Consider the following 17,083-nt stretch of genomic DNA (forward strand, 5'->3'; position numbering starts at 1 on the left):
TGGGTTAGGGAGGGCTGGGTGTGTTGGGTTAGGGAGGGTTGGGTGTGTTGGGTTAGGGAGGGTTGGGTGTGTTGGGTTAGGGAGTGTTGGGTGTGTTGGGTTAGGGAGTGTTGGGTGTGTTGGGTTAGGGAGTGTTGGGTGTGTTGGGTTAGGGAGGGCTGGGTGTGTTGGGTTAGGGAGGGTTGGGTGTGTAGGTTGGTGACATCTCCATATATTGTATATTTGTATAAATAAAATGACTAATACAAATAAAATGTTATAGAATTTTATTGAATTGAAGATTGAATGTGCACTAATTAAACATCACTTTATTTTCCCCGAGATGCTCTCTCTCTCACACGCATTAAAGAGAACATATAGAAAAAGGGACACCAGCATGTGTTTTAGATCCTCCAACAACCCCCCTATCCTCTTTTCACCTCTGTCCGCCTCTGTGCACACAGACTTTTGCTCAATGTCCCCTATCAAAGACAGATGGAGGCTGGGACCGATCGAAGGCCCATTCATTCCACGGATGGGATAGATGGAAGAGGAGGGAGGGAAGAGTGATGATGGAGTTTTGGGCTTTTTGACAGTCCAGAATTAAGACCATGAAAACGGGGCAACATTGATCTGCCTCACGGCTCACTTAGCTTGTCAGTCAAATGCTGGAGTTTTCGGGCCCTGGCTCCAACAGGCTTATCTATTGCCTACTCATTCGCTGTCTCCACTCTTCTTCACTCATCCACCTCCAACACCCCACCAGCCCCCTATCCTCCCTCCACATCCCTACCCCAAACCCCCTAGGTCCTGGCAGCCACATCCAGACTAGACATCCCCCCACCTCACTCCCCTCAGCCCCAGGTTAATGACAGGCTCTGATGGTAGCAATTACAGACCTTTCCATCTCGCCCCTCTCTATTTCCTCTCTCTCTCTCTATCCCTGTTGCTCTCCCTTCTGTCTGTTTTGTCGTGCCTGACTAGTTGTCTCTCTACCTCAGTCTCGCAGGCTCTCTGTCTCCTCTCCAATGTCTCAGCCTCTCACTGCCACTCTCTCCATTCCCCTGAATCACTCTAATTCTGTACCCTCTGTGTGTTCTTCTTTTGCTTTTTCCTTTCTCGTCATTCCACTCGTGCCTCGTCCTTGGAAACACTCACGGAGAGCCTCACAAGGCATTCCCCCTCTCATCTGCATCACTCTGGCCGTGGAATTGCCTATTTCAAAGTGTAAAACCGTTCCTATCGTGTTTAAAGCCAAGTGTCCAGTTCCCGCAGAACCTTGCATCATCTGATTTATATAAAAACATTCAAACTAAAGTGTTTCCTGAAAGCCGATTTTATAAAAGAACTGGATTAACACTAAGGGGGAAAAAACAGGAACGGAAGTTCATTCATCAAACACTTAACATAATTGTTTCAAGCCATATTAGTGAAAGAATGAAAGAATTAAAGGAAAATCCTCCCAACAACTCAATAGTCCATACAAACAACCCGGAGGCAAGATGCTATAATGAACATTCAGAACAATCACCAGCAAAACTTCAGTTTTTTCTTAAACGACAGACTAAAAGCAACGCTGAGCAAACAAAAACCGTTACAAGTCCAGAACAGACACAACACCTGTTAGCTTTTCTTTGTGTCTCTTTTTTGGCACCGCTATCATCAAACCTGAAATCGCCCTTCATGCGCGTTCCACTCCCCTAAATTATTGTCAAGTTCACCTGGAAAATGAGAGCCATCTTGTTATTTTTGGCAGTGACTGTCAGTAACCCTCCCGTTTATACACTCGCACAAATAAACCCCTCGAAAGCACCCCAGCCGGCACGCCGCCAATCATCTGCCATAATCATGGGTAAACGAATGACCTCACAGAGGTGGGTCCACCTACCCGCCTCTACCTCACGCAGTCTACAATTCTGTGGAAACTACAGGAGACAAGCTAGAGACACCGGTAGCATCGGGGTCAAGCCCCTGTCCGTCATAAGTGTAACCATGGAGACGACAGCACCAGCAATCATAGGCGACATGTTGGATTGATTGATCTCTGATGGATGTAACTCGGCCCCCTTCTGGGCTAGTCGTCTTTTCAGCTATAGATGTGTGGTGGAAAATATGTCAGGGAGGTCCTAGAATCCTCATCTAGCAGGGATTCACAACAAATATTGTATAGATATACCTACCAAAGGAATAAAAAGACACTATAATAGCTGCACAACTGGTGATAATACTTTAAAAAGATATACAGTACCAGTCAAAAGTTTGGACACACCTCCTCGTTCCAGTTTTTTATTTGTTTTTTTATCCAATAGGGCTATCTTCTGTATACCACCCCTACCTTGTCACAACACAACTGATTGGCTCAAACACATTAAGAAAGAAAGAAATTCCACAAATAAACTTTTCACAAGGCACACCTGTTAATTGAAATGCATTCCGTGTGACTACATCATGAAGCTGGTTGAGAGAATGCCAACCGTGTGCAAAGCTGTCATCAAGGCAAAGGGTGGCTACTTTGAAGAATCTCAAATATACAATATATTTTGATTTGTTTAACACTTGTTTGGTTACTACATGATTCCATATGTGTTATTTCATAGTTTTGATGTCTTCACTATTATTCTACCGGGTTAGAAAATAATACAACTAAAGAAAAAGCCTGGAATGAGTAGGTGTGTCCAAACGTTTGACTGGTATTGTATATCAAAACAATGTCAATCACATGACATACACTATATATACAAAAGTATGTGGACACCCCTTCAAATGACACCCCTTTGATTCGGCTATATCAGGCACAACCGTTGCTGACAGGTGTAAACAAATAAGAGCACTCAGCCATGCAATCTCCATAGACAAACATTGGCATTAGAATGGCCTTACTGAAGAGCTCAGTGACTTTCAATGTAGCACCGTCATAGGATGCCACCTTTCCAACAAGTCAGTTGGTCAAATTTCTGCCCTGCTAGACCTGCCCCGGTCAACTGTAAGTTATGTTATTGTGAAGTGGAAACATCTAGAAGAAACAACTGCTCAAGTGGTAGGACACACAAGCTCACTGAACAGGACCGCCGAGTGCTGAGGCGCGCGGCATGTAAAAATTGTCTGTCCTGGTTGCAACACTTCCTACCAAGTTCCAAACTGCCTCTGGAAGCAACGACTGCACAAGAACTTTGGGATGAATTGGAACACCGACTGTGAGCCAGGCCTTATCGTCCGACCTCACTAATACTCTTGTGGCTGAATGGAAGCAAGTACCCGCAGCAATGTTCCAACATCTAGTGGAAAGCTTTCCCAGAAGAGTGGAGGCTGACATAGCCCAAAAAGGGGGGGGGGGGACAACTCCATATTCATGTCCATGGTTTTTGGAATGAGATGTTTAACGAGCAGCTGTCCACATACTTTTGATCATGTAGTGTAAGACAAACCTTGTTTAACAGCCACCTAAACTGTAACTAATTATGCGGGGGGAAAACCCAGCGACTTTGTTACTGACATCTTTGTTACTCAGCAACTGTTTACTGGAGTGGCAATTAAAAGACCCATCACTGCTCTCAGAACAGTCCTGACGAACAGTGGTAATGGCTAAGGGAGACTTTATGGACCGATTAATTGACGGACCTACCACGAGCAGTGCATGACTCACTGATCTGGACCAATCAAAGTATTCTGGCTCCAGGGCTAATGCATTTTGATAGGCTCTTAATCTGCGAGTCACCGATCGCACACAGCGGGGTCAACCTATTAAGCGGTTCACATGGCCGTTGCTCAAGCGCACCGTTGAAACTGTGAAGCCAAGCATCTAGCTTGACAGAAAAAGAACGCTTCGTAAATTATGCCCCACCCAACCCTGAGCACTCTGGTTTACACAATTCCATTTTTATACTAGAGCAAATGAAGGAAATTAAATTAGATAACTCAGAACAAAAATCTTCCTATGTTTGATTAAAAACAGCATTTTGAATCATGAATTGCAATTTAGGTCATTTTGTTGCATTGATGGAACATTTTAATTAAATTCACCCTAAATGGGTTCCAAACAGTTTCCATGGGAGACAAGAGACGATGACCCAACAGCAGCCCAGCTGTTCTCCAAGCCTCGTGTACAGGCTGTGGATCACTGCAACCTTGTCCTTGAGTGTTGTGTATACGGAAGAACACAAAAAGAGCACGGCCAGCATTCATTCAGCAGGCAGGGACAGCAAGGTTCCCAGAAGCCATTGCAGTGAGAGAACAAACAGTGACAATAGAAGAGCTGAGCTGAGGAGTAAGAAGATCCTTAGCGAAGGTGTATCCGACCAAGCGAAGCCCATGGGTGTCCGCACACGTGCGCTCTCTCTCTCTCTCTCTCTCACACACACACACACACATGTGCACACACACACACACACACCCACCCTCCCACCCACAAACACACACACACACACACACACACACACACACACATACATTAGAGCCCACTCCTACCCCCAACACAAGCTCCTATAAAACCCCTGTCATTTCGGTGGGGCCAAAACGCTGAGGCAGCAAGCCAAGGTCCTTTGCATACCCCTTACAGAGGCCAGTGGTGTGACAGACACAGAGATACACAGGAAGCCGGGCGGAGCTGAATTACTCTCCTCCACACACATTGGAAACACGGCAGTGCGATAGATAAATGTTAGGTGTGAGCTTTCGTTAAACATCAAAAAGGCTCAGCTTAATGTGTCCGTTGATTCTCTGGGATGTATTAGAGTTTGTTACCTGCTATTCATGTCAATCGAAATTCACAGCCTTGGAAGATGGACAACGCCAATGTTGTGCATCTGACAGGGCAAAGTCAGAGGCTGCATACCCAGGATGCATTACAAGGCAAACAAAGACGTCAAAGGAGAACAACCTTTAACGCTTGAGGTGAACCCATCCGAGCATGCTCCCGACAAAACCTAAGACACTAAGTGCATTTAGAAAGAGATGCTTCTGTATGGACAGGGGTGGACAAAGAAAGGACTTGCATCGAGCAAGAGTGTCCCATCAGGCCCGAGGGTCTGTCGAGGAACCTCCCTTAAGTAGCAGCATGACTGGTGATTGAGTGCAAGTGTTTTCCTCCATGCCACCAAAACAAAATGCTGCCACTGCTGAAACCCCCCCAAATATCCCGAGGCATTTACAGGCATTTACAATGCTGTTGCTGATGTGCCGTTGTAGCATAATGTACAGCATTTTGTGAAGCAGTGCACATGGCTCATATGGATTTATGCCCCATTCAAAGTAGTTCATTTAACCATGTTGCACGTTTTTTCAGCCTTGTATTAATCTTTCAGTATGAACCTATTCAGGGTCCTCATACACATATATATATATATAAACCCCTCCCTACCTCTGTGTCACACACACACGCACATGCAAACTAACAAACAAACGAGCACCACTGAACACTATTCTTTTCAAGAGGATAGGCTTCACACACGAGAGTGTATGTTCTCTATGTGAGAGATCACTTTGATAGATTCTTGTGTCTATACTGCCCCCTGACACCAGATTAACGCTGTCTAGTTTAATGCAGCAGCCGTGCCATAAAACACACTGGGACAACCTTAGTGGAAGTAGGAGGTGTGTGTGTGTGTGTGTGTGTGTGTGTGTGTGTGTGTGTGTGTGTGTGTGTGTGTGTGTGTGTGTGTGTGTGTGTGTGTGTGTGTGTGTGTGTGTGTGTGTGTGTGTGTGTGTGTGTAGCCCCTGCCTAGCTGAATTATTGGGTTCTGTCAACTGTTTTTTACTCAGACCTCAGCGAGGTAGACAAAGGCAGAGGAGGTAACTCCACAGGATGGCTGTGTGTGAAACCAAAACAAAAAGTGTCAGAAAGAGAGAGAAAGAGAGAGAGCTACGAGAAAGGAGAGAGAGAGACGAGAAAGGAGAGAGAGACGAGAGGAGAGAGAGAGAGGAGAGAGGCGAGGGGGGAGAGAGAGAGAGAGAGAGAGGAGAAAGGAGAGAGAGATCCCAAACAAACCCAATGGGTGACATGTCTGGTGAGTATGCAGGCCATGGAAGAGAGGAGAGAGAGGTGAGGAGAGAGAGAGAATAGAAAGGAGAGAGAGAATAGAAAAGAGAGCGAGAGAGAGGAGAGAGAGAGAGACAAGAGGAGAGATGGATATAGACATATAGAGAAAAATAAAGGTTGAGAGTGTCTACCCAGGAAGCAGCTTCCTTGTCAACCTTTTTCTGTAATTGCAAGCAATTAAGGTGTGAAAAGTAGTTTTTTTTAAAGCACTGGGAAATTGGCTATGTTCTTGCATCAGCCACAAGAGGCTGCAGAGGTACAGAAGAGGCACAAATGACCTCCGTAGCCTTTTAAAATGTTCTACCCCAATACTTCTCACTAGTTAGATAATCACTAACTACTAGCCATGGTGGTAATAATGTAATATTGTCGTCTTGTAGAGGGCAATGTAATACAATAGAATGACTCACCATTTAAAAAGCCTAATGACTCAATATGGCCTTATATCTACAGCCTGGGCTTTGTGTTTTTAAAAGACATTCGTCGAGTTACTGAAAAAAAATCACTTTGACTCCTCGGAGGTAGAAGATGCCTATTAGGCTACCAGATAGTGACTTTTTCTTATAAGTCACTTCTTCACGCAGTACCGTAGCTTGTTCGGGCAACCATTTTGAGAGAGATGTTTTTTGACAGGTCTTGGGCTCTTGCTCTGGCTATGTTAGCGTGAAGGCTAAGATCGCTAAGGGAAGTTGAGCACAGCGCGAGCTCGCTCCGGCTGATTGAGCCAGTCTCCACGTTCTGCCTCCGGGGATGAAGTCACACTCTCAGCTGCTCACTCCACAGGGGTCCTTGGGTGCACAGAGAACAGTGGAGCAGCACTCTGCATGGGGATGCCCACAGAATGCCTGACCAGAAAAGGGTGAGATTATGTGGAGAGATATGGATACACATGTACACAGATACATAGTGTATGCATATGCATGAGAAAAGTTCATTACGTACAGTAGGGAAATCTTCACAGAAATGTACAGAAAATAATATGTTACCAAAGGATTTACGCTAGAATCTCTTAAGTCTTTCCTTTCAGTTGACTTCTCTAGACCTCACCATCATCAGCCTACATAGGATTACATCTCTGATGCCATCTTTTCCAATGTACAATGAACAAGAATATAAATGCAACATGCAACAAATTCAAAGATTTTTCAAAGAGTTCATATATAAGGAAATCAGTCAATTTAAATCAGTTAATTCGCCCCTAGTCTATGGATTTTAATACATGAATTTCACATGACTAGGAATACAGATGTGCTGTTGGTCACAGATCTGTTGGTCACAGATACTGTACCTTAAAAAGAAAAGGTAAGGGCATGGATCAGAAAACCAGTCAGTATCTGATGTGACCATTTGCCTCATGCAGAGCGACACATCTCCTTCACATAGAGATGATCAGGCTGTTGATTGTGGCTTGTGGAATGTCGTCCCACTCCTCTTCAATGGCTGTGCGAAGTCGCTGGATTGTGTGGGGAACTGGAACACGCTGTTGTACACGTCGATCCAGAGCATCCCAAACAAGCTCAATGGGTGACATGTCTGGTGAGTATGCAAGCCATGGAAGAACTGGGACATTTTCAGCATCCAGGAATTGTGTCCAGATACTTACGACACGGGGCCGTGCATTATCGTGCTGAACAATATAGAAAGGCCTTTTATTGTCCCCAGCACAAGGTGCACCTGTGTAATGATCATGGTGTTTAACCAGCTTCTTGATATGCCACACCTGTCAGGTGGATGGATTATCTTGGCAAAGGAGAAATGGTCTGTAACAGGGAGGTAAACAAACGCTTATATCTTTGAGAGATATAAGCGTTTTGTCCGTATAGGAACATTTCTGGGATCTTTCATTTCAGCTCATGAACCATGGGACCAACACTTTACATTATGCATTTATATTTTTGATCAGTGTACATTATTACACCAGAGTAAGCTTGTAGTAAGGAAGCAATTCTGTCTAGATCTTTGTTTTCCAATGATGAATAGTCCAATAATGTCTGAACATGAAACCAGACCAGAAAGTCAAAGCCACACATCACTGAATCCACACCTAAACTACAGCAGAGGTAACTGAAGTAAGGAAAGGACAGACGACAGCGCCTCCTGTGGCACTGCGAGTCAAAACAGAGAGAAGATTACAGATAGAGAGATAGGAAGGGATGGAGAGGGAGGCAGATAGGGGTATAGAGAGGGAGTGGGTGTTGAGAGAAAGAGCCAGGAGTGATGGTGAGAAATCAGGACAGGAAGGTGTAAAGTGACTTAGTGTTGGTGTGATGTCCTGTATTGGTAATTGAAGTAACAGGGATGAACTATGAAAATTGACGCCCAGGTCCGACACAAATGCAAAAGAGATTTCTCTTAGTCACCGTAGCTTTGTTTGTAACTAAACCTGGGACTAAAGGTTCAAGTAAAATACAGGCCCTGGTACAGCTCATGGCACCATTAGTACCATGGTCCAAACATTGTAAAGGTTTTGTAAAAGTCAGATTAGATGAATAGTACACCAGAGGGCATCTGGTATCCCATTTATTCCAATGGGGATCATCTCTGACAATAGCCTTCAATTTATAGTGAATTTGGGGGTAGCCCTAACAGGGACTGGAACTCGTCTCCCATTACTGTCAACCCAACACCTTAGCGACTACGCCAAGAGATACAAACCTTTCGACCAGATCGCTAGGTGTTGAGTTAAGGTTGCTACAGTGTTGGGAAAAAGGCATGTGACTACTTCCTCTTACACCCACATCAGCTTAACACTTCACTCATCATCAATGTATGTTCTGACAGAGCAAACATTGCGATGAGTGTCACTAATATATTGACAAGACTCCCCCAGTAGATCCCATCCCACCACCTGAGGGGTGGGAGCCTCAATATACCCAATGGATGAACCAAGGGACAGGCTGATTCTCCATAATCAAATCAAATCAAATAATTGTCGCATGCTTCGTAAAAAACTGGTGTAGACTTGGCACGGGGTACCAGTACTGAGTCTATGTGCAGGGGCATAAGGTAATTAGAGTAAGTATGCACATATAGGTGGGAATAAAGTTACTAGGCAACAGGATAGATAATAAACAGAGATGAGTCAATACAGATAGTTAAATAGTTATCCAATAGCTACCTGGACTATTTAGCAGTCTTATTGCTCAGGGGTAGAAGCTGTTCAGGGCCCTGTTGGTTCCAGACTTAGTGAATTGGTACTGCTTGCCATATGGTAGCAGATAGAATTGTCTATGACTATTAACAATTTTAGGGGCTTTCCTCTGACATCGCCTGGTATAGAAGTCCTGGACGGCAGGGAGCTCGGCCCCAGTGATGTACTGGGCCGTACACACTACCCTCTGTAGCGCCTTGCGTTCGGATGCCAAGCAGTTGTCATACCAAGCAGTGATGCAGTCAGTCAAAATGTTCTCAATGACGCAGCTGTAGAACTTTGAGGATCTGAGTGCCAATGCCAAATCTTTTCAGCCTCCTGAAGGGGAAGGTGCGTTGTCGTGCCTTCTTTACATGTTGCGTTTATATATACAGTACCAGTCAAATATTTGGACACACCTACTCATTCAAGGCTTTTTCTTCATTTTAATTTTTTCATTTTCTACATTTTTAAGGTACAGTATCTGTGACCAACAGATGCACATCCGTGTTCAAGACTGTTAGAAAAGCATGTGTTATTTCATAGTAAAACTATGTGAACCCTTGAATTTAATAACTGATTGACAGTCATTTGGCAGCAATAACCTCAACCAAATGTTTTCTGTAGTTGCGGATCAGACCTGCACAACGGTCAGGAATTTTGGACCATTCCTCTTTACAAAACTGTTTCAGTTCAGCAATATTCTTGGGATGTCTGGTGTGAACCGCTCTCGAGGTCATGCCACAGCATCTCAATCGGGTTGAGGTCAGGACTCTAACTGGGCCACTCCAGAAGGCGTATTTTCTTCTGTTGAAGTCATTCTGTTGTTGATTTACTACTGTGTTTGGGGTCGTTGTCCTGTTGCATCACTCAACTTCTGTTGAGCTTCAATTGGTGGACAGATAGCCTTACATTCTCCTTCAAAATGTCTTGATAAACATGGGAATTCATTTTTCTGTCGATGATAGCAAGTTGTCCAGGCCCAGACGCAGCAAAGCAGCCCAAAACCATGATGTTCCCTCCACCATACCTTACAGTTGGGATGAGGTTTTGATGTTGGTGTGCTGTGCCTTTTTCCCCCCACACATAGTGTTGTGTGTTCCTTCCAAACAACTCAGCTTTAGTTTAATCTGTTCACTGAATATTTTGCCAGTAGCGCTGTGGAACTGTTGCGAACAGATGTGCAGCAATGGAAAAGTCATTAGCCTAGGGGTTCACATACTTTTTCCAAACTACACTGTGAATGTTTAAATGATGTATTCGATATAGACAAGAAAAAGACAATAATTGTGTGTTATTGGTTTAAGCACACTGTGCTTGTCTATTGTTGTGACTTAGAGGAAAACCAGATTACATTTTTGGACCAATTTATGTAGAAATCCAGGTAATTCCAAACGGTTCACATACTTTTTTTTGCAACTTGTATATATAATTGTTTTTAAATAAATTTACTCTCAATGTTTATTGAAAACATAAATACATTTTCACATTGAGCACTTGTTGTCTCTCAAATACAGCACCTTTAGAAAGTATTCACACCCCTTAACTTTTTCCACATGTTGTTGTGTTACAGCCTGAATACAAATTGGATTCAATTGAGAATTTGGGTCACTGGCCTACACACAATACCCCATAATGTCAAAGTGCACTGGCCTACACACAATACCCCATAATGTCAAAGTGCACTGGCCTACACACAATACCCCATAATGTCAAAGTGCACTGGCCTACACACAATACCCCATAATGTCAAAGTGCACTGGCCTACACACAATACCCCATAATGTCAAAGTGCACTGGCCTACACACAATACCCCATAATGTCAAAGTGCACTGGCCTACACACAATACCCCATAATGTCAAAGTGCACTGGCCTACACACAATACCCCATAATGTCAAAGTGCACTGGCCTACACACAATACCCCATAATGTCAAAGTGCACTGGCCTACACACAATACCCCATAATGTCAAAGTCCACTGGCCTACACACAATACCCCATAATGTCAAAGTCCACTGGCCTACACACAATACCCCATAATGTCAAAGTGGAATTATGTTTACAAAATAAATTAAAAATGAAATGGTGAAATGTCTTGAGTCAATAAGTATTCTTCTTCTCTTTGTTATGGCCTAAATAAGTTTAGGAGTAAACATTTGTATAACAAGTCGCATAATAAGTTCAATGGAATCACTCGGAGTAAAATTTTGAAAAATAATTTTGAATGATTATCTCATCATTGTACCCCACACATACAATTATCTGTAAACTGAAGTTATTAATTACACTTTGGATGGCGTATCAATACTCCCAGTCACAACAAAAATACAGGCGTCCTTCCTCAACTCAGTTGCCGGAGTGGAAGGAAACTGCTCAGGAATTTCACCATGAGGCCAATGGTTACTTTAAAACAGTTACAGATTTAATTGGCTGTGATAGGAGAAAACTGAGGATGGAGCAACAACATTGTAGTTACTCTACAGTAATAACCTAATTAACAGATTGAAAAGAAGGAAGCCTGTACAGAATAAAAAAATTACAAAACATGCATCCTGTTTGCAACAAGGCACTGAAGTAATACTGCAAGAAATGTGGCAAAGCAATACATTTTTTGTTCTGAATGCAATGTTTTATGTATGGGGCAAATCACACATTACTGAGTACCACACTCTATATTTTCAAGTATAGTGGTGACTGCATCATGTTATGGGTATGCTTGTAATCATTAAGGACCGGGGAGTTTTTCAGGATAAAAAACTAACGGAATGGGGCTAAGCACAGGCAAAATCCTAGAGGAAAACCTGGTTCAGTCTGCTTTCCACCAGACACTGGGAGACGAATTCACCTTTCATCCAAGTTACAGTCACCAGTTTTGACTTAAATTTGTTTGAAAATCTATGGCAAGAACTGAATATGGTTATCTAGCAATGATCAACAACCAATTTCACAGATCTTGAAGAATTTAGAGACGAATAGTAGGCAAATGTTTCACAATCCAGGTATGTAAAACTCTTAAGAGATTTACCCAGAAATACTGTCAGCTGTAATTTCTGTCAAAGGTGATTCTAGCATGTATTGATTCACAGGGTTTAATACTTATCTAATCAAGGTATATTAGTGTTTTATTTGGCATTATATATTTTTTACAAACGTTAGAATTTTTGTCTTTGCGTAGATTGTTGTAACGGTTCTCTTGTGGTGAAGGAGAGTCGGACCAAAATGCAGCGTTGTGATGATTCATGTTATTTTAATAACGGAAAAACTATACATGAATAAACTACCAAAATAATGAAATTTGAAAACCTAAACAGTCCTATCTGGTGCAAACACAGAGACAGTAACAATCACCCACAAACACACAGTGAAACCCAGGCTACCTAAATATGGTTCCCAATCAGAGACAATGACTAACACCTGCCTCTGATTGAGAACCATATCAGGCCAGACATAGAAATAGACAAACCAGACATCCAACATAGAATGCCCACCCAGCTCACGTCCTGACCAACACTAAAACAAGGAAAACACATACGAACGATGGTCAGAACGTGACAACTGTTGACATAAAAATACAATAAATCCATTTTAATCCCACTTTGTAACACAACATTTGGAAAATGTGAATACTTTCTGAAGGCATTGTACATCATTACAGTTATGGGTTAACTAGCCGGCCAATTTTAGCCATATTACAATAGACATTATGTCAAAACACCTCAAAACAAGACATGGTATCAATAAGAAGATACAACGAGCTGAAACAGGCCACCTACGATTCCCCACGTCAGATTCTTGTCATTGTTGCTAGCTATCTGACTGTTCAGAATCATAACAACGCCTGCCTTCCAGCCACATCGATGCTCACAGATCATTTTTGTGAGGTTGTCAGCCAACTCCTCTGTACCACAATGCTTGTTGTTGTGTTGGTGTATTGGGCAGAAATTAACGGGCTTGACTTCTGTGTCAGAGACCTACTATGAACTCTACTTTTACACTAAGGTTTGAAGAGATGTCACGAAACCTTGTTAGATCTACTGAGAATGTCTGTGTCCCTTCTAACCTTTGATTATAGGAGCTTGCTGTCCAGACAGCAGTCTGAAGCGCACACTTATGTGCACACAAACACATTCCTACACAAAGGCACTGTCATGACGTGGCCCTTTCTGGATGTAGATCATAGCTTTCCCCACTCTCTCCACTCTCACTCTCACTCTCACTCCTAACCCAGGTTTATTACCCCCGGTCGTAAATATTGGGTAGCGACTACCATGCAGTATTGAGGGAGAGAGTCTCCCAGAACTGAGACTTGGCCAAACTTTTAATCTTTTGAGAGTGTGGGAATAGTCCGTGGACACTTAAGGGACAGTTATGACGAGTGTGTTTCATCTCATGAAGGACAGGAAACTCACATAACTGTTTCTCTTAAAGTGTAGTTTTCCCAGCTGTCTGGTTTACATCTAAAGATGAAGATGTAATGTGATGTCAACCTTCTAAATGAGAGTATGGATTTTCATATAAAGATTAACTAGTCAGTGGCCACACCCCCGTGAGCCCAGACATCACATTAGGCGTCATGGACCGTCTGGTGAAATTCACACCAGACCACGCAAACCCCAGTGTAAGCTAAGGTTGCAAATGGTTGAATTTCTAAGACCAAAACAAACCAGGTGACGCTGGTTTGTGAAGTGGTTTAAACTACAACTCTACCAAAGGACAAGACTATACCACGTGGAGCATTGGCTACACGGATGGAAATGGTTAAACTCTGACACTATCGATCACTACAGAATAAGAGCAAATCTTAGACGTATTATTACTAGTCTGCAGCTAGAAATCGCGTAAGTCCAGAACGAGAATACAGACAACCGCCAAAGCATCTATTCTAAGAGAACATTTCTGAATGGTACTCTGAAGTAGCCATTTTAACCACAAAAGACTTTGTGACTTCAATGAAAGTTAACCAGAGAGACTCCGATGAAATAACCAGCAGACGGACAGGATTCCAACAGAGAAGACAACAACGACATCCGGGCGTAAATATGAATTGCAATTTATTTTTGAATGAGCAGCCGTTCATGGGCAAAGGATTAGCATGTCAATGAATATAATTATAGACTGTGTGTAATGAATCCATTTGTCTTTCCCGCTCTTTCTCAGTCCCACCCCTTCCCTTTTGTCAACCAAGCGGTCATATCGTCTTAGTCCACTAGGGACTTTCCTATCATTCTTAGTAACCAATATCTACTGTTTGCTTGCTATGTATTTCTATGATTATTTAGTTAGTTAGTAAATAAATAATTAAGCCAATTTACATATTGCTGATTCATTATGGAAACTAGAGTTCGTGCAGATAACCAACAATTTTACGACATTCAGATGAGACTGACAGAAGGTAAAGAATAATTCATGATTGACTGCTATTGATATAAAATATCTTCAGATCTTTAAGAGTGGATTTGGGAGATAGCCACTCTATATAAACAAACTCTTTCGTGGTGCCCCAGGATCTTAACAAGCTAATTGTTTAATTAATGGTTTAATTCAATCACGTAATCAATCAAACGTTAAGTAATCGATTTGAAAATAGCATTTAATCTCATTTAACCATAGTAGAGACACGACAGCACACACACACACACACACACACACACACACACACACACACACACACACACACACATAGTATGTGCATGCACAAATGCACACACACACACACACACACACACAGACACACACACACACACACACATAGTATGTGCATGCACAAATGCACACACACACACACACACACACACACACACACACACACACACACACACACACAGACACACACACACACATAGTATGTGCATGCACAAATGCACACACACACACACACACACACACACACACACACACACACACACACACACACATAGTATGTGCATGCACAAATGCACACGCACAGATACACACAAACAGTTTGTTAGTCCTATGACCAGAGTTTTATTAACTTTTTAGAAGGTCTGAAAACTGTAGAGATGAATTTCCCTCCTTTACAGTCAGCATTATGTTTGGGGCAAAATAATCTGTTATGGCACAAACCTTTCTGTGCCTTTCTCTCCGCCACACACACACACACAGACACACACACACACACACACACACGCACAAACACACACACACACACACACACACACACACACACACACACACACACACACACAAGCTTAACTCTTGAATACTAGTCAGGCTAGTTGTTGAGGCCCGTCTCCTGTCTGTCATTCATGCTGGTACTGCATGTCTCCCAGGCATACTCATCTACCAGAGTAATCACTGACCCCCATGTACAGGCTCCTATCTGTTGTTTTCATTGGCAATGCCCTAAACAGTCACCTTGGGTCTAACACACACACACACACACTCAGGAGAACCCACTCCTACCCCCACACACCCAACACCAGCTCCTATGAAACCAGTCATTTCGGTGGGGCCAAAACATTGAGGCACTAAGCCAGGGTCATACCCCTCACAGAGGCCAGTGGTGTGACACATAAACAGAGATCTACACACAAACACGACATGGGTTATTTGTTACACAATCACTTTGGCAGACAAGTAAGCAGACATTTTGGCCTTCACTCCCACTATATAGTTCACTGTGATAGGGTTCAGCACCTCTCAGTTTCCCCTCCTGATACTCTCTCTGGATATTAAGTAATTATCACTGCCCGACTCTGAGGGGTTTTGATGAAATGCTAAATGACTGAGTCACTGGTTATTATGAGCTCTCGAGTGGTACAGCGGTCTAAGGCACTGCATCTCAGTGCTAGAGGCATCACTACAGACCCTGGTTTGATTCCAGGCTGTATTACAACTGGCCATGATTGGGAGTCCCACAGGATGGCACACAATTAGCCCAGTGCCGTCCGGGTTAGGGTTTTGCCTACAGTAGTTAATTAAAAAAGAAATAAAAATAAACATTTCACTCCAACCACCCATTGCTCTATTTGTTACAGGATAATATTTGGGTACTGCTTCAGTCCTCAACACACACATTTTCAAAGGAAGGTTCATTTAAGAGGCTTTGTAAAAAATAAAAAATAAATGAAAGAAGATCTTCATACAGTTGTGATATAATGTATTTGAGTCATTGTAAGATGTTTTTGCTTGGTGAAGAGTTTTGAGTAGTGGCTAGCCTTTAAATGTTTGTTTTTTCTAGAACTTTCCCATACAAAAGTCTGAGTGCTTTCACAGCTGCCACCCAAATGTCTGCAGTAATTTGAGTCCTTTCAGGATGATGCAGAAAAATTGGGACGTCGAGTCATGACAGCAATCTAGCAAAAGGCTTATTTGTCACCCCCCCTCTCTCTTTTGTAAAAGACTTAGCATATTGGCATGACAACGCTAAGTGGTCTGTCGTCTGTGGAGACAACTGACAGGCGAGTCCAAGCAGACAGCCAGTTAAGTTCTGTCCAAGATGACTGACAGAAGACACAGGCGTGTCCAATACAACACTGACAAAAAAAGCCAAAAGTTTTGCTTATTCACTGCTTGAAAGAGATGAAAGAGAAATGACTGTTTCTCTGAGCTGGATGTTTAAATGTGGGGCTCTACTGACAGATATCCTAGTGATAGAAAATGAGTTGGCTTTACTTCAACTAAGTGTTGAATGATATTTCACCTCTCTATTCTGGGTGTATCGTATACCATTCAGTGGGATTATTTCAAAGAGAGTCTTTCATTCTCTACGTTAGCATAGTTTTACATTATGACATAAATGCAACAACCTATTCTGGGTGTGTTCATATGCAGTTTCAAACACATTATGACATAAATGCAACAACCTATTCTGGGTGTGTTCATATGCAGTTTCAAACACATTATGACATAAATGCAACAACCTATTCTGGGTGTGTTCATATGCAGTTTCAAACACATTATGACATAAATGCAAC

General features: G+C 42.6%; 1 protein-coding gene across 3 annotated transcripts in view; it reads right to left on the reverse strand.

The window, feature by feature from the left end:
- kif26aa (kinesin family member 26Aa) overlaps positions 1-17,083 on the reverse strand; it is a 171,110-nt gene that overhangs the window by 131,987 nt on the left and 22,040 nt on the right. The window lies entirely within an intron of this gene.

This window comes from Oncorhynchus kisutch, linkage group LG12, assembly GCF_002021735.2.
Source record: "Oncorhynchus kisutch isolate 150728-3 linkage group LG12, Okis_V2, whole genome shotgun sequence".
In the NCBI taxonomy this organism is placed as follows: domain Eukaryota; kingdom Metazoa; phylum Chordata; class Actinopteri; order Salmoniformes; family Salmonidae; genus Oncorhynchus; species Oncorhynchus kisutch.